The sequence below is a fragment of the Chlorocebus sabaeus genome, chromosome 15, assembly GCF_047675955.1.
Source record: "Chlorocebus sabaeus isolate Y175 chromosome 15, mChlSab1.0.hap1, whole genome shotgun sequence".
Taxonomy (NCBI): Eukaryota; Metazoa; Chordata; class Mammalia; order Primates; family Cercopithecidae; genus Chlorocebus; species Chlorocebus sabaeus.
The window spans coordinates 19,124,840-19,134,995 of NC_132918.1; the positions used below are offsets into that span (position 1 = coordinate 19,124,840).

At 45.5% G+C, this 10,156-nt stretch overlaps 1 pseudogene; it reads left to right on the plus strand.

Annotated features, from left to right (window-relative positions):
* Window positions 1-575: 575 nt before the first annotated feature.
* Window positions 576-7,261, plus strand: LOC103221261 (large ribosomal subunit protein eL28 pseudogene; annotated as a pseudogene).
* Window positions 7,262-10,156: the final 2,895 nt, after the last annotated feature.

Consider the following 10,156-nt stretch of genomic DNA (forward strand, 5'->3'; position numbering starts at 1 on the left):
CAATAAATAACATTTCTTATTTCTCTCTGATAACCTATTGTTAAGTTTGCCTGCTCTCCCCCAGGGTCCACAAAATGGAGATGAGCACACAGTACATCTCATTGGCAGAGCCAAACTTGCACCCAGAACCCTGGTGGACAGGTGGTCTAGGCAATGTCCCACTAAAGACGATGTCAGCAAAGAGCTAAGAAATAATACCAAACACAGAAAGGCACCATGTTTTCTCTGCAAGGATGACATTCCCACAGAGTTTGCTGCTAGTGCAGTTGCTTTCACTCACTCATTGCCACGTATTAATACGGTCTCATCCTTAAGACGTGATCCTGGGCCCCATCATCAGAGATTCTTCTTCAGGAGGTCTGGAATTGGGCTTAGCATTGGAACTTTTAAAATCTCTAAAATAACTCTGCACAGCCGGGACTGAAAGCCACAGTCTAGAGAGTGGGCCAGGACAAGAATACGAGGAGAGAAATAGAGAAAAGAAATCCTATGTAAACCCGAAACAAGCCAGGAGAACTTCCGCTTCCAACTGGGGGAGGAATGGGGAAGGAGATCGAGAATGTTTTGTGGAGGAGATGGCATCCGTAGCAGAGAGAGTTGGAATATGGATTCACGGGGCAAAAGCCATTCCAGGTCACGGAAATGAGTGGAGCCAAGCCCTGGTAGTAGAAGAGCCCAAGTCTTGCGTGAGGACCCACAGCCTGGTGTCATGGAAGGAATGTTGTGTCCTCCCAGTATTCGTCTGTTGAAAGACTAACCCCCCATTTGTGGCTGTAATAAGAGTAAGGAAGGAAGTAGTTAAGACTAAATGAGGTCATAAAGGTGGGGCCCTGATTTAATAGGATTAGTGTCCTACTGAGAAGAGACACCAGAGAGCTATAACAAAGGAAAGACCTTGTGAGGACACAGTGTGGCTGCCTACAAGCGAAAAACGGAGCCCTCACCAGAAACTGGCACTTTCATCTTGGGGTTTTAGCCTCCGGAACTGAGAGAAAATAAACTTCTGTTGCTTAAGCCACCCAGTCTAAGTATTTTGTTATGGCAGCCCAAGAAGACACATGGCTACAGCATAGAAGGTTCAGTAGACAATGGTTTCATCTGGAAAGTAGGCCGGGACTAGATTCTGGAAGACTTTGCATGCCAGTCCTTGGGTAGATAATATTTTAGAAGAATTGCTGTTTCCATAATGAACTTCAACTAAGAAAGGCCCGGTGTAAAGATATGGTTGTTACTTCTGGGAAAATTATTGCTTGAAAATGAGCTACTGCCCTCAAAATACCCCTGGGAAATCTGTCCTATTAAATTATTGAAATATGCAGGTTTCAGGTGATTTGTTCTGAAGTGCTTGCCGGATCTTTGGGTGAGCTGAGGACCTGGCTGAATTAGGAGCCCTGGGTTTTCACCAGAGCTTCCTAAGGCCCCCTTCTCAATATTCACTGTTCCAGCAGGACATAGGAGTCTCAATAAACAAACAGCTTTTTCTCCTGGAGAACAGTGATTACTGAAGAACAAAGGTGAAATCGATAACTTTGTCAAGAAGAGAAGAGAAGGCCAGGTGGTCAGGGCTTTTCTCCATCAGTTCTGGAGAGAGGAGCCAGAGTGGTTGTTTATTTCTTGTTCTCCTCCACTGAAGAGTGGTCATTACCAGAAATCCCTGGCACACCAATGGTCTGGAACAAATAGCAATGCCCTTAGTACAGTTCTCTCTTCCTCCACATCCGTCAGATACTGTGTGGAGTGTTTTACATATGACGTGTCATTTAATCTTTATAACAATTCTATGAGTTAAATTGCCTTGCCCAGGCTGGGCACAGTGGCTCATGCCTGTAACCCCAGCATTTTGAGAGACTGAGGGAGGTGGATCACTTGAGCTCAGGAGTTCAAGATCAGCCTGGGTAACATGGCAAAACCCCATCTCTACAAAAATTAGCCTGGTATGGTAGTGCATACCTGTAGTCCCTGCTACTCAGGAGGCTGAGGTGAGAGAATCTCTTGAGTCGAGGAGGTCAGGGCCGCAGTGAGTGAAGATAGCACCACTGCACACCAGCCTGGGCAAAAGAGCAAGATCCTGTCTCAAAAAAATAAATAAATAAATAAATTGGCTTACTCCCCTTTACAGATGAAGATATTAAAGTTCAAAGAGGAACAAATGTATTCTTTTTTGGAAAGGAGCCACAAAAGCAAATCCAAATAGAATCTCAAGGCCACTCCTACTGTGACAGATCACGTGCCCCCCTCTCACCCTCCCCATGCCACTAGACTGAAAGGAAACCAGCAACAGCCTGTTACAGGGGATCCCAACCACCCCATCACAAATGGAGATTCCCATTAGAAAGTCAATACAGGGGAAGGGACAATAGAGGTCAAAGAGTCAGCTTCATTTGCCTTGCGTGCAACTGTGGCATGTGTTTTTGCAAAATCTCCCCTGGTGATTCTCAGTTGTGCCCAAGTTAGGGACTTCTGTACCAGATTAGGCAGCCTCCCATCAATGGGTCTGAGACAAAAACTCTGCTTCATACCAGGAGTCCTGTGAATCACCTGACTCCAAGTGAAGTTCTGTCCACCAAAGATACATAGCTGACAAGACATTCAATTCAGGAGCCCTTTCTGGAGGACAGGCAAACGCCTCCAAACTAGATGGAACTACCCATCAAGTGAGCTAAATTGCAATCAAAACAAAACTCTATCCTTGGCTTTATCACTGTGAGACACAGCCATAAAAGAACCCCTTCTAATTATTGTTTGCAGAATTGCTATTAAATGATTTGCAGAGTGTGTTGAATAGTGGCATGCAAAAATGTTACATCCAAGTCCTAACCCCTGGTACCTATGAACGTGACTTTATTTACTGGAAATGAGGTCTTGGCAAATGGAATTAAACTAAAGATCTCAAGATGAGATCGTCTTGGATTTAGGCTGGACCCTTGATCCAATGACTGATGTCTTTATAAGAGGAAGCAGAGGGAGTTTTGAGACACAAAGACACAGAAGAGAAAGCTATATGAAGATAGAGGCTGAAATTGAAGTGATGCAACCCAGGGAACGCCAAGGATTGCCTGCAGCCACCAAGAGCTGAGAGAGAGGCATGGAATGGAGTCTCCCTCACAGCCCCCAGAAGGAACCAACCCTGACAACACCTTGATTTTGGACCTCTGACCTCCAGAAATGTGAAAAAATAAATTTCTGTTGTTTTAAACCACCAAATTTGCTGTCAATTGTTATAGTAGCCCTAGGAAGCTAATACATCTTATGCATTACGTCACAGTTCATATCAGGGACTAGACAACAAATTTCCTTCTAGAATTCAGTACGCAGAAGCAGCATGTGTCTCCTGATAAACACACAAAGAGCAGTTGGATTGTAACTTGACAATTTCACACTTTTTTGTCAAAAAAATCAGATAAAAACTAGGGCTCAAGTTCAGTGATTTCCCATCTTGAATTCTTGCCACAAATGTCTCCTTGCTTTTCTGTTTCTGTTCTCTCTTTCATTTTGAATTTTATTTTTAGTTTGCTTGCTGTGCACTATGTTATATTATAAATCACCTAAAATCCCTTTTGAACAGAGATGGCTACAAAATTATAAATAATAGCAGAGTGACTGAAAGAGTGAGCTCAAGAATCAAACTTCCTAGGTTCAAATACCAGCCCACAACTTAGGAGCTAGATGACTGTGTGGGCACTCCATGCCTCAGTTTCCTCAGCAGTCACATGGGAATAATATCAGTATTGTTCTATACGGCTGCTGCAAAGGATTAAATAAGTTAACAAATACATGCAAAGCACTTAGAACAATACGTGACATCTAAAAAGTATTCATTTTCCAAATGTTAGCTATTACGATTGTTTGTCTGTGTTACTGCCTTAGTTACAATGCTCTCCTGCAGCTTCATTGCCTTCAGGATGAAGTTCAAGCTCCCTGCCACAGCACACAAAGCTTTCCATGATGGCTACCTGGGGGCTGCAACTTGTCTCTGCCACGGGTGTTCTAGCTGACCCTCCGGCAATGCTGACCACACCTGCACACTTGGCTGTCTTTTCTGCCAGGGATTCTCTGACTAACTCCTACTCACCCCTCAAGACTTGGCCTGCGGTTACCTGCTCCTGAAACCCAGGCCTCCCCTGGGTTGTGGTAGACATTCTTTATCCCAGCTCTCTCTGTGCTCTGGGCCTGTCTCCATGTCTAGCTCACCATGTCCACAATCTGTTAAAGGGATTTGCGTTGTGTCTCCCTTGTCCAGGATGCATCCAGAGCTCCTGATTTCAGTTGTGTTTGTTGGCAAAGAATGAAAGCATGGAAGCCCTTTGGAAGAAGAGCCATCAGGCTGTGGTGAGAGAGGCCCCCTGTCTGAAGTCTGTATCCTGACTGACCAGGGTGCCCCCGGAAGGGACAGATAGCATCCGACTGTTTAAAGCTCCAGAAGGTTCTGCAAACCACATCTGGTCTGCTAATGCTTGAGGTAAAAGTTGGCTTTTCCATTAAGGCCTTTGAACCTTAAGGCTGATGTTACACAGTTGGTTAACTGTCACTCTGCATTTAGAGTCACTGACCCCTATTTTGAGGGAGTTAAAGAATAACAGCCTCTGGGAGAAATAGAGTTTCCAGATAGATGACTTTGTTTGAGCACATTTGGAAGCATGACATTAAATCCTCTGAGAGGTTTGCCCTCATGCCCTTTTGGAAGACCTCAGATCTGGGGCTTGGTGGGGTGTGTGTGTGTGTGTGTGTGTGTATCTGGGCATGTGCACACATGTATGTGCATGAGAGAAAGAATTGGTCAGTGCCCTGTGGTATCATGGGAACATCCTCATATGAGAATCAAAGGATAACAGGTTCAAGGAAGAAACCTGCCCATAGACTTGGGTTTAGCTGGTCCTGTGTCCCACCCAACCCAGCTCTCCAGCCTCTCCCCGCAAAGTTGCAGGCCTCCTCACCTGGGATCCCTTATTCCCACTGAAGGCAGGATACAAAGTGTGAGGGCCCAGACTTGGGGCCTGTGCACATCCTGAGATGGGAACCCAAGCCTGCACAGGGGGAAAAGTGGAACAGCTAGTCTGCAGGTTCTCGACAAGAGGGGCCCCTGTGCTCTCCAGAGCCCTCCTGAGACTGTGCCTTTTGAGACTCTCCACCATTCAAGGGGCCCTTTGTGCTTATTCAGATGAAGGAAGATCAGGAGGTCTTAAGATGCAGAAAGCAAGATGTTAGGGGAGTGGAAAGGGAGCCAGGGTGATTTCTCCTCAGGTGGGCCTGCACCAACAGCCAGTGTGGAAACAGCGTGGAGCCTGGAGTCAGGCTGGCCTGGGCTAGAGCCAGGGGTGGGAGGAGGAGGGCAACTGGGAACCTGCTACATCCAGGCTAGACTATAAATGTCTTTGGATGGGTAACTGGTGCCAGGCACTCCTCTCTGTAACCACCCATAAAGGATGGCATGGAGTACATTTTCTTGCACACAGAAATCCTTGTACCATCAGTCTGTACCCTATCCCCATCTTCCATCCCCCAATCCCAACCTTCCAGGAGCGAAGGGGTGGAAACATTGATACTCCAGCCTCACCTGATCCAGTCTCATCATTCAGAGGGTAGGGAAATAAGACTCAATGTGCTTATGCCAAGATCAGATCTGCTTTGAGCCTGAGTTGCCTCAAGCAACTGAACGCCTCTCTTGGGGCAGGTCTCAGGTCACTTACATAGAGGCCAAAAATCATGTGCAACCAGTAGGCAAGGCATGAAGTCAAAGTCAGATCATACGCAGGACAACAAAAGCCCAGGGGGACAACCATCGGCCTGAGTTGTGGTCTAGAGCTAAGATTGGACACCACTAGCAGCAAGGAGGTGGCAGCCAGTCAACCAATAGGTTCTAGGTGGTGAGGACAAAGCAGAGAACAAAAGCACAGAAACCGTGTCCTCTTGGAGCCTACATTTCTTGCTGAGAAGTAAAGGCTGGTGGCCCAACCCAAGTCTGAAGGGTTCACTGTGGCACAACGAGGCACTCAGACTCTGGGTTTGACTCCTCTTTGCCTCTTATATCTCTGTGACCTTACGCAAGCCATGTACTTCTCCAGATCTCAGTTTCCTCATCTGTAAAGTGAGATTAATAAGACCAGCAGCCTCAGTGGGCTGCGGTGAGGATTTTGTCAGTTAAGTAAGCACTAAAAACAGCATGTGACTCACAATAAGCACGGTAAGAATTTCTTTATTATTGTCCTGGACACTCCCCTTACAAAAATGCCAGGAGTGTGCAATGCTTGCACTGCAGAGCATTTTAAAGAGGCCACCCAGGGCCTGCCAGCTTGTGTTCCATCAGTGGTGACAAATTTCTGCCTGGCCTCAGACAGGTCGCTAATTGTTCTCAGCCTCCATCCCTTTCCCCAGTCCTGGGGTGGTAGAGGAGCAGATGATGCTGGCTCACTCAGGAGGACCTAGGAGGCAATCTGAGGTCACCACCAGCAGAGTCAGAGCAGGAGGCTCCAGGCTTGCCATGGAAAGAGGTGTCAAGGCTTCATCTGGCAGGGTAAGCAGGAGCTCAGGGCTTACAGAGGTTGCGTATGTGCCTCTGAACATCTTGAGGGGTGGCATCTGGAACTGTTGTGTCATGATTTATTGAAAGCTGTACTCAAGTTAAATCAAGGTTGGAAAGGTTAATGAATGAATGAACTACCATTTAAAAAAATATAGTCGCCTTATTTTGTTGAGGTTGGGATAGGAACAAGCAAGAAGAGGATCCAGCTCCTTCGGTCTCCCGCCTTCACTGCGAGAGGAGCCGCTGCCACGTCTGCGCATCTGCAATGGATGGTCGTGCGGAACTGCCCCGGTTTCCTGATCAAGAGGAATAAGCAGACCTACAGCACCGAGCCCAATAACTTGAAGGCCCGCAACTCCTTCCGCTACAACGGCCTGATTCGCTGCAAGACTGTGGGCGTGGCGCCGGCAGCCAATGGCAAGGTGTTCTAGTGGTCACGAAGCGGAGATGCGGCCAGCGGACGCCTGCTGCCTCCTGTGGGCGGACCATTATCAACAAGAACGCTAGCGCCAAGTTCAGCAGCCTCAGACACATGATCTGCAAGAACAAGTACCGTCCTGACCTGCCATGACTGCCTTCAGCAAGGCCAGCGCCATCCTGCGCAGCCAGAAGCCTGTGATGGTGAAGAGGACGCGGACCCGCCCCACCAAGAGCTTCTGAGTTGCCTGCCCCCAAAGCAGTAATCAACTGGCTTTCAAGAAGAAGGAGAAGGAGAAGGAGAAGGAGAAGGAGAAGAAGAGAGGGAGAGGGAGAGCGTCCAGTGTCCTGCAAAAAACTCCAGAAGACTTTTACTGTTTGCTCTGATTTATCATCCCCTAGGCATAGTCAGAAATAATATGAATGTCCGGCCACTGTGAAAGCCCTTTGCAGTGTTTAGAAAATCTGTACTCTCCAGTATGGTAGCCACGTGCGCCTATTGAGCACTTGAAAAGTGGCTCCTTGAGATATGCTGTATGTGTACACTCTGGATTCCTAGACTTAGTATGGAAAAAAACAATGTAAACATCTCATTAATAATTTTTATTGATTACATATTGAAATGTTAATATTTTTATATATTGGGCAAAAATAAGATGTATTACTAAAATTAATTTCGTCCATTTTTCTTTTTTCATGTGGCTACTAGAAAATCTACATATGTGACTTGAATAATATTTCTACTGGATGGTGAAGTTTAAACAGAGAATGGTGCTCATGGGATGTGCCTTTCCCAGTGGTGCCAGTTGAGCCATCACTGATTTCTTTTTGCTTAAATAGCAAAAAGACTTTGCAGTGGAGAAAACCCTGGGCCAGGAGACTGCAGATCCAATTTATCACTTCACCTCAGCCATCAAGTTGCTGGATGGCTCTGGTAACAATATTGATAGTAGCAAACACTTCTATAGTTTTATATGTATATATGGAGGCCAGGTGCTGTTCTAAACATTTGACACATGTAAATTTCTAACTAAAACTCTATGAGATGATAGAAGCTATTATTAGCTCCATTTTCCATATATGGACACTGAGGTGTTAAGAGGTTAAATCACAAGCCCTAAGCTCACGACTGGAAATTGGTAGAACTAGGATTCAAAGCCAGGCAGTCTGGTTCCAAGGTCTGTATTGTAAACCACCTCTTACCTCAAGTAATCCAAACTCGCTTGGATTCAGTTTCTTCGTCTAAGAAACAAGGTTCAGAAGATGCCACAGGTGACCACAGGCTGTATAGACGTAAGCTGGCAGAAGCTTAGGAAAGGAAATTGCATTGAAAGAGCTTCCCTGGAAACCATCATTCTTAGCAAACTATCACAAGAACAGAAAACCAAACACCGCATGTTCTCACTCATAGGTGGGAACTGAACAATGAGATCACTTGGACTCGGGAAGGGGAACATCACACACCGGGGCCTATCATGGGGAGGGGGGAGGGGGGAGGGGGGAGGGATTGCACTGGGAGTTATACCTGATGTAAATGATGAGTTGATGGGTGCTGACGAGTTGATGGGTGCAGCACAGCAACATGGCACAAGTATACATATGTAACAAACCTGCACGTTATGCACATGTACCCTAGAACTTAAAGTATAATAATAATAATAAATAAAATAAAAATAAAAATAAAAATAAAAGAAAGAGCTTCCCATCCATAAAGCTACTAAAACCCAAACCCAGTGCTTACAATAATGTCTTCCCAAATGCCTCCAAATGGAGTTAACTTTTTCTCTTCTTATGCTTCATAACATTCTGATACATTACAGTCCTTCACACATCTTATCTTTCATTGCACACACACACACACACACGTGTATATATATCTGTTTCCTTCATTACTGTTCAGATTTTTTAAAGGCAGGCTGTCTTAAAGATCAGTGCTTTTTAACTGGAGGTTAAAATTTTGCTCCCAGAGGACATTTGGTAGTGTCTGGAGAAAGTTTTGATTAACACAACTTGTGAGGTTGGAGGTATGTCGCTACTATCATCTAGTGGGCAAAGATAAAAAATGCTGCTAAGCATCCTACAATGCACAGGACAGCCCCCTACAACAAAAAATTAACTGGGCCAAAATCTGCATACTGACAAGAGTGAGAAACCTTGCAGATCATTAGATGATCCATTGTGCCTAAAACATGCATGAAACAATAGGCACTCCATAAGTGACAAAAGATTGATTGATTGATTGAAAGAATAATAAATACATATTCACCTATCTGCCCTGAATGTAACTTCCTTTTGGTTATGCTCAAGAAGTATGTATTCAATGCCCATTATATGCCAGGCACATTCTAGGGCTGGGGGATAGGGGAATGCAAAGTTCTGAGACACATGAGGCCCCTGTCCTCAGGATAGGACAGTCTCCTAGGGGAGTCAGAGTCAAAGCAGTGTGTCAAACGGTAAGTGCCCTCAACCTCGCTAGCTCTGGACAGGAGCACCACACAGAAACTTTGTGAAGACAGATGACCCAGACAATCCTGGAGATACTCATCATTTTTTCTCAATCTTTATTTTGAAAAATGTCAAACATACAGAAAATGTGGAATAATAGTACAATACACATATTTATATACATAGTAACATTTAAATAGATAGATATAGAAATATAAACACACACATAACGCTTTGGAAAATAAGATGCAGACATCATGACATCAGCCAAATACATTAGCATGCATAGGACAGACCTGCTGATTTAATCAGTCTGGAGTGGGGCCTTGCCATCAGTAGTTTAAAAAATTCTCCATTTGGGTAAGGGCCAAGATAGCCGAATGGGAACATCTCTGGTCTGCAGCTTCCAGAGAGACCAATGCAGAAGGCGGGTGATTTCTGCATTTCCAAATGAGGTACCAGTTCATCTCATGGAACTGGTTAGGCAGTGGGTGCAACCCACAGAGAGCGAGCAGAAGCAGGGTGGGGCATGGCTTTACCTGGGAAGTGCAAGGAGCCGGGGGACCTCCCTCCCCCAGCCAAGGGAAACCATAAGGGACAGTGCTACCCACCCATAGTGGGTACTATGCTTTACCCACAGATCTTTGCAATCCACAGATTAATAGATTCCTCTGTGAACCTACACCACCAGAGCCCTGAGTTTCAAGCACAAAATTGGGTGGCTGTTTAGGCAGGCACTGAGCTAGCCGCAGGAGTTTTTTCCTACTCCAGTGG